Below are 9006 nucleotides of genomic sequence, written 5' to 3'. Positions count from 1 at the left end.
AAGTATACTGGACTACCAAGTTAATCATTGAGTATTTGTGGGGATTTTTTTTTTAAGCTCAAACCATAAATTCCTGGCTCTCTCACGGAATGAATCATTAAACATTAATGTAGACAAGTTAAAAACATGATAACAACTAAAACTAAAATAACTAACTTAAGTAGAAAGCAAGAAAATCATAATGAAAAAGCCTCCTCAGATGCAGAGGCGGAGGCAGTTAATAGCAAGAGTGTACAGTTGCGCACCTCGCTAAATCGGATCTCACGCAAAAATTTTAGGAGATTTTGGAATTCAAAGTCTATTTTTACTAGCTTACACCCCCTAAAAATATTTTGCTTCCTCTTGATAGAGTTTTTGGCTCTGCACCTGCTCAGATGAGAGACTTACATCATTTGATGCCCATTTGGATGAATTCCGCCACTTTTACCCGGAAATGGAAATAATTACATCCTGGGTACCGGATAGGACCGGATAGAATTAAGAATTATAAGACCGGATAGAACTAAAATTATAAACGGAAAGATCCCCACTTAGAAACAGATAAACTCGACTCAATTTACCAAGTTACCTAAATATCCTTAATTTGGTTGTTAGATCCGTTGGAAAAATACCATACATCGAGGAAAGTTGGAAAAAACGAAATATCCTTCTTCACGGACACTTAAACTCCCGCTCCCACAAATAAAATATAAAAGCTAAATTTAGATCAAGTCTTAGGGTGGAATCCAACCTATTCCAAGTGTGAAAAAACCATGGAATGTCAAGCTTAATGGCTTCCAAGTTGGAATTTCCACAGAAAATCCAAGCAAGGTTCGTGGAATCCATCTGAACGCCAATAAGAATAGCGTTAAACGTTATTCTTAATAGCGCTAAGAAACGCTATTAAGAATAGTGTTTTTCTTTTGTCCGTAGATTTAAGATGAGTTGTTGAAATCTAACGGCTGAGAAAAAAACGTTATTCTTAATAGCGTTTTTTTACCGCTATTAAGAATAGCATTTTCACTATTCCACCAATACACTTGCACTTCCATCCACGGTTCCAAATGCTGAGGTGGCGTGGAAAATGGAACTCTTCCACCATAAGACTTGCTCTCATAAATGGGATCCACTCTTACATTTTTTGCGAAGCATCCACTCTTATACGACCCACTCCCACTCCCTCTCCTGATTTATTTACTAGTTTACCGATTCACCCTCACATGATTTAGTAGATATTATTGTCAAAGCTAAAAATCAAGGGCAATTTCGGAAATTCGAAAATTGCAGCTTCACTTTACTGTTCATGCACAGTTCTATTCTAAGGGGTGTTCCCTTTGTAATAGTATTAGATAATAGACATATATCGTGGCCTGCAAATCTGCAACAGGTAGATCATATATTTAAAACTAGTTCTATTTCTTGATTAATTATCGTGCCTACATATTAAATAGGTGACTCTGTGCTGTGCCATTAGTCGAAGCTGTTACCAAAAGATGACCTTTTCCATTTTGAAGTAGACTTTCATGAATTTGAGTTTGCTAGAAAATTGATGAGCAGGGAGCCCGCAGCTCTGGTTGTTGTTCTTAGTTATTTCCTATACGCCTATTTCTGATCCAAAACCTAAATTTGCCAACGAAAAAGATTTACATCGTGAATGGCATGCTTAAAAAAAAAATACATCGTGACTAGCATGTTTCAGAAAAATAAAAATCCAAGCTAGCCAGCTAGCTAATCTAAAGCTGGAAGATAGTATATTTAAAATTAGTTATATTTTTTAATTAATCTATATTATTGTGCTAATATTTTATATATAATTTGAGTGGAAATTGCTGGCCTCACATTGAAAGTTAGACCAAAAGCTCGAATTCTAGAGCTCCTGGGCCACGACCAATAAGAATCAAGGATTGACGTAGCAAATTATAATGGATAGGTAAATGAGCGCCGGATCATGCTCTTCCTGGGCCACGACCAATAAGAATCAAGGATTGACGTAGCAAAATAGAATGGATAGGTAAATGAGCGCCGAATCATGCTCTTGGCCCCCGACCAATAAGAATCAAGGATTGACGTAGCACAGTAGAATGGGTGGGTAAATGAGCGTCGAATCATGCTCTTCATGGGCCACGACCAATAAGAATCAAGGATTGACGTAGCAAAATAGAATGGATAGGTAAATGAGCGCCGAATCATGCTCTTGGCCCCCGACCAATAAGAATCAAGGATTGACGTGGCACAATAGAACGGGTGGGTAAATGAGCGTCGAATCATGCTCTTGGCCCCCGACCAGTAAGAATCGAGGGATTGACGTAGCAAAATAGAATGAGTAGGTAAATGAGCGCCGAATCACTTTCAATATACATAACCTATTTTTTACATAAAAACATATACGCTTACATGGATTAATTACCTTTGGAACAACCAATTTGAACCCGTGCAACGGACGGGCGCACATCTATTTACCATTGTATTCGGCGATTTTCCTTTCACGCTACATATAAGGTGATGATTACTCCCACGGATTGTGAGTGCCATTAACAGATACCTAACTGCATAAGGTGATGATTACTCCATAAACCATAAACCATAAACAGATACCTAAATTGTAATTTACTTGGAGCTGTTGACCATTCAGGATAATGAATCTGGGAAGCTTTACATAAATATAGTGCTCGATGTGATTAGTTTTTTTTAGTTGATCTGTATAACGGTTACACTCTCAATTTAACCATTGCAGAACAAAAAATATATGTGATGCAGGGAAAGACACCTGTTGGCAGTCACATGGGAGAGGATCAAAAGAGCAACGAAGAAATGCTAAAATTTTTCGACATAAGTTAAAACGAAGACGAGGGAGAGGAGACTGATGACAAAACGCCACCGCTGGTTGAAGATAGTGATGGCGAAATTCCGATATTTATCGACCATGGCAATGGTAAAAACGAAGGTGATGAGAGTGATGACGATTTAACTATTTATAATTTTTGAGTGGAAATTGATGGCCTCACATTGAAAGTTAGACCAAAAGCTCGAATTCTAGAGCTCCTGGGCCACGACCAATAATAATCAATGATTGACGTAGCAAATTATAATGGATAGGTAAATGAGAGCCGAATCATGCTCTTCCTGGGCCACGACCAATAAGGATCAAGGATTGACGTAGCAAAATAGAATGGATAGGTAAATGAGCGCCGAATCATGCTCTTGGCCCCCGACCAATAAGAATCAAGGATTGACGTAGCACAGTAGAATGGGTGGGTAAATGAGCGTCGAATCATGCTCTTCATGGGCCACGACCAATAAGAATCAAGGATTGACGTAGCAAAATAGAATGGATAGGTAAATGAGCGCCGAATCATGCTCTTGGCCCCCGACCAATAAGAATCAAGGATTGACGTAACACAATAGAACGGGTGGGTAAATGAGCGTCGAATCATGCTCTTGGCCCCCGACCAATAAGAATCGAGGGATTGACGTAGCAAAATAGAATGAGTAGGTAAATGAGCGCCGAATCACTTTCAATATACATAACCTATTTTTTACATAAAAGCCTATACGCTTACATGGATTAATTACCTTTGGAACAACCAATTTGAACCCGTGCAACGGACGGGCGCACATCTATTTACCATTGTATTCGGCGATTTTCCTTTCACGCTACATATAAGGTGATGATTACTCCCACGGATTGTGAGTGCCATTAACAGATACCTAACTGCATAAGGTGATGATTACTCCATAAACCATAAACCATAAACAGATACCTAAATTGTAATTTACTTGGAGTTGTTGACCATTCAGGCTAATGAATCTGGGAAGCTTTACATAAATATAGTGCTCGATGTGATTAGTTTTTTTTAGTTGATCTGTATAACGGTTACACTCTCAATTTACCCATTGCAGAACAAAAAATATATGTGATGCAGGGAAAGACACCTGTTGGCAGTCACATGGGAGAGGATCAAAAGAGCAACGAAGAAATGCTAACATTTTTCGACATAAGTTAAAACGAAGACGAGGGATAGGAGACTGATGACAAAACGCCACCGCTGGTTGAAGATAGTGATGGCGAAATTCCGATATTTATCGACCATAGCAATGGTAAAAACGAAGGTGATGAGAGTGATGACGATTTAACTATTTTATAATTTTTATGATAGCAACTTTTAATTTGTTACCGTTGCATTTTTTCCTTGGATTAGAACTCGATAGAAACATTAATTAGATTCCAAACTGATAATCTCTCCAAACCAAGTTGAATCTGTAAAAAAAAGTAATAATTTTCTTTTTTTTATTACGAAAATCTAATCATATCTTGATGAAACTGATAGAAGAGAAAATATTTGTCAATTGGTAACTGAAGATGATTAGTACAATTTCAGAACTGGGAAAAAATTACAAAATAAAAGCAAAATCCCCGAATATAAAAACATTGAATTACTTAATTTATGCATTTATATCATAGTAACAAATTCGGTATGACAGATTTAAACCCGTGCAACGCACGGGCTCAACACTAGTATTAAATAGATGGTGTATAGTTTACTTTTTCTTTTAAAAAGGAAGATAGATGGTATATAATTTGGTTCTTTACCATAAACATCTAATCAAATCATCAATCGTGTTATATAATAAACGAGCTTATTAAATCAATATTATATCGTGGCTAGCTAATCTACAGTTGGTAGATAATTGAAGAACTGTTTCTTTTCTTGATTAATCTGCATTCTCTTGCCTATATATAATAGATGTTATACTTTGGTACTTCACCATAAACATCTAATCAAACCATCATCAAACACTTAAAGAAGAAGAGAAATACCTTAGCTGAATCATGGCGAAGATCAGTATTCTCCTTTGCTCCGTAATCGTCTTGATTGTCATGTCAACTTTTACACCAAGTAAGTATTTGTTAATTGGTGATGTAGAATTTAAACGGATTTTGATTTTTAGCCATGATATATTATCTCCATGAATCTATTTACAATGACTTTTTTTGTTGTTTAACCGATCCCTATACGAGTTTATTCGCGCTCGTATCTGTTACTCCCTCCGTCCCACCATTAAGTGACCTAGTTTGAATTTGCACAAATTTTAAGACAAGTGGGAGAGAGAGTGGCTTCTTATTATTTTTTCCATATTTGCCCTAAAAAAAACTGAAATACCAGCTACGTCTTCCCTCCAATCTCCAAATCGACAAATTCACAATTTCAACTTTCGTTCTCAATACAAAAACCCATAATATACGTGATCTCTGTTTACTATAAACTTCAGGTGATTCAATCAGAGATTTCTCTTCACTCATAAACTTCAAGTTTGATTTTTACAGAAACAAAGTTCCAAAATCAAATTCAGATCTCTCTTTACTGTAAACAGGTGATTCAATCTGAGATCTCTATTCACTCACAACTTCAGGTGATTTGTATGTACCCATGATAAGTACTACATATGAAAAATCAATAAGATAAAGTTCATCAAATCTCCACCTGAAAATGAGATAAATTTCAGATCTGCAAAATATCAAATCAAATTCTCAAAGCAGGAGTATTGTAAAGTAGGAAAATCAATTTGAGTTTCAGAATAAGCAAAACTTCTAAGGTAAATATCTAACTCTTTACCTCATTTTCTAATCATCTTAAGTTGTGAAGCATAGTAGCAGATTTAGAACATTGCACATGTAGGAGAAATCAATTGATTTTAACAGATTTCAGAAAGAAAGGTCAAATTAACTGAAGAATCTGCATCATCTAATTTGCAATTACAAACAATTCATAAGAACTGGACCAGATCAAAACACAGATATGTAGGGAGTATCATTTTGAGTACTATGGTGAACACATTTCAACCCTTTTTTATGCAATAAAACAGATGCAAAATGCAATATTAAGCTTGATATCAGAAATTTGCTTTTGAAAGAAGAACTATTAAGCTTATCACATGTGTGCTTGAATACAATATCAGAAAATCAGCAAAACTCTAACATGTGTGCTTTATTGCATGTCCCGGAACACCTGTGCTCTTTACAATTTCCTAGTTTTGCATGACATTTAAGTCTTCCATTTCATGCTTGGATTTCACATCCAAGGATTTGCACTGTAAGACTATGGCAATACATTATCCAATAGTTGTAGAAACTGCACATATACTAACCTAAGTTATCATCTGGTCTTCAACTGAAGGTTTAGATCAACTACACCCTTGTTTTACATCAAAGATTTCTAGTGTCAAGCATCAGACTCCTTGTCCAAGGTTGCATCCATAAACTAATGAACTCTAACTGAACTAATTAGCAATACTTTTTGAATTAACTAAGGTGATGGAGATAATCGAGGAGATGGAGGAGATTGAGTTCATTACGAACAATGAAGAGTTGGAGGAGGAGTACATGATGAATAACGAGTACATGATGAATAAGGAAGAGATGGAGGAGATGGAGTTCAGTATGAACAATGAAGAGATGGAGGAGGAGTACATGATGAATAACGAGTACATGATGAATAACGAAGAGATGGAGGAGATGGAGTTCAGTATGAATGAAGAGCTGGAGGAGACGGATTCAAGCCCTTGTTTTCCTGAAACAATCACAGAAACTCTTGAAGAAACGACACATGCCGGAGAATCAGGTGTTCCCACCAGAAATAAAAAAAGTCTCACAAATGATCAACGTCTAAGTATTTTCCATTTCTTATTAAAAGAGAGTAACAACGGAAGAGTGCGAAAAGGATAGGTTCCAATGGAAGCGCGACTATTTTCAGTATCAGAGTCTACAGTAAAACGTATATGGAAACGAGGAAAAGATTGTAAAGCAAAGGATTTACCTTTTGACGTGTCTTCACGAAAACCAACCAGAGTTGGTCCTAAACCCAGGAAGGTTGATTTAAGCAAGATTATGGAAATACCATTGCGACAACGTACTAGCATAAGGTCCATTGCCGAAGCTCTGAATATGCCCAAGTCAACTGTACATAGATACGTCAAGAAAGGAGCAATTAAAAAACACACGAACGCAATAAAACCATCCTTCACAGTAGACACCAAGAAAACACGGTTAGAATTATGTTTGGGAATGCTTGAGCTTAACCCTTACAAGGATAATATAATGGTCAAGGACAATTATGATGTTATACATATAGATGAGAAGTGGTTCTTCATGACAAAAGCAACAGAGAATTACTACCTTCATCCGGAAGAAACCGAACCATATCGTACATGTCAAAGTAAAAGGTACATTAAAAAGGTCATGTTTTTGGCAGCAGTAGCTCGTCCTAGGTTCGATGAGTTTGGGAATGAAGTTTTTAACGGAAAAATAGGTATATTTCCTTTTGTAACAAAGGAGGCAGCAAAGCGAACGAGCAAAAATCGTCCGGCTGGAACACTCGAAGATAAACCAATTGAATCAGTCAACAAATACGTTACAAGAGCTTGTTTGATTAAGAAGTTATTACCAGCCATTCGGGAAAAGTGGCCAAACTATAATGGGGAAACTATCGACATCCAACAAGATAATGCGAAACCACATATTAAAGTGGATGATGAAGAATTTTTAAAAGAAGCCGCAAAAGAAGGTTTTGATATTAGGTTGAGATTCCAACCTTCACAAAGTCCCGACATGAACGTTCTTGATCTAGGGTTTTTCAGGGCTATACAATCGTTACAGCACATAGAGGCGCCTACTACTGTTGGCGAACTTTTATCGGCTGTGGATAAAGCATTTAATGAATTATCGGCACAAGCTCTGAATGACATATTCCTCTCATTGCAACTATGCATGGTAGAGGTTCTAAAGCTTCATGGAGGAAACAATTATAAACTGCAGCATATAGGGAAAAAGAAACTTGCACGCATTGGTGAACTTCCTACTCAAATCGAAGTGGATAAGAATCTGGTGAAGGAAGCAACTAATTACCTCTCATGTTTAAGACATTTCTGCAATGCTGGTGAAACACATGGCAATGATATCATCATGTAGTTTCTGGAACAAGCCTTCCAGCTGCTAGCAAAGGTTACTTCAGCAAACCATACATAGTTTCTCCAGCAAGAAAACCTCTAATGGTTTTATCTACAGAGACAAACAGTCACAATAAGCTGTTCATTTTAATGTAATTTTACATGGTTTCATTTCACTCAGCCTGTAATCTTTACACTCATAAGTTCACATGAAGATAAGCTAAACCTTTTTCTATCTCCAGACAAATCTTATGCCTTGTTGGCCAGTTCAAATTCAGTCGCTTTCTTCTTTACCTAAGATGGTGAAATTTCTAGTAACTTACTTTTGCTAACTCTATTGTACGTTTCAAATATGTAAGGCCCTCAACAGAAAGATAGGGACCTATAAGGATGTAACTCAAGTTACATTTTTTAATCTAGAGTATCATGAAACCTTACTTCTTAAAAGTCTGAGAATAAAACAAGTGGAACCAAATAACGAGCAGGACACACATAAAAACAAACCTGAAGCTGCTCCAAAACAAAGCGTAGACCCTTGACTGTTGCATTGACAAAAGAAACATTTGAGTTATCTCCATCTTGAGAAATCCCTCCTAGCTCATTCATCAAATTTTTGTGTGTATCCATCACATCATCCTCGTTAGCAGGAGCTGAAAGCTTTTGCAGGGTGACTAATGCAAACTCCAATGAGTACTGAAAATTGAAAGAAATATGAAGATATGTAGCTGATGAATTCCATATGGTGACACAAGTGGCACTTTATTCCCCTGCAAGTAAGACATGAAACTAGTTAACCTTGTGTGCATACACAAATAAACAATAAGATTATCATAGTTTATGTTTCTTCATGCCTTGGCCGCGCATACATCATAGTCTCCTCCTCCAGCTAAAGCGCGCCGATGACTTGAAAGTGGATACGATGAATTAGAGACAAGTCTACGGACGGGAGTGCCCACTAAATTGTTGGATTCATGGGAATCAGTATTATGAAATGCTGTTGTGACGCTGCCAATGTTGTACAAGTCATATTCTTGTTGCTTGCTACATGGATGCCAAGTATTAGCAACACTCTGTGGGATGCAA

At 36.9% G+C, this 9006-nt stretch overlaps 1 long non-coding RNA gene across 1 annotated transcript; it reads right to left on the bottom strand.

Annotated features, from left to right (window-relative positions):
- Positions 1-6508: 6508 nt before the first annotated feature.
- LOC113278176 lies at positions 6509-8686 on the bottom strand. Its single transcript, XR_003325346.1, has 4 exons — positions 8428-8686; positions 7883-8035; positions 6795-6935; positions 6509-6548 (listed from the first exon to the last, which is right to left on the bottom strand). It is a non-coding gene; the product is annotated as an uncharacterized LOC113278176 (long non-coding RNA).
- Between the last annotated feature and the right edge of the window lie 320 nt (positions 8687-9006).

This window comes from Papaver somniferum, chromosome 5, assembly GCF_003573695.1.
Source record: "Papaver somniferum cultivar HN1 chromosome 5, ASM357369v1, whole genome shotgun sequence".
Taxonomy (NCBI): domain Eukaryota; kingdom Viridiplantae; phylum Streptophyta; class Magnoliopsida; order Ranunculales; family Papaveraceae; genus Papaver; species Papaver somniferum.
This window is presented reverse-complemented; position numbering and strand designations above follow the sequence as displayed.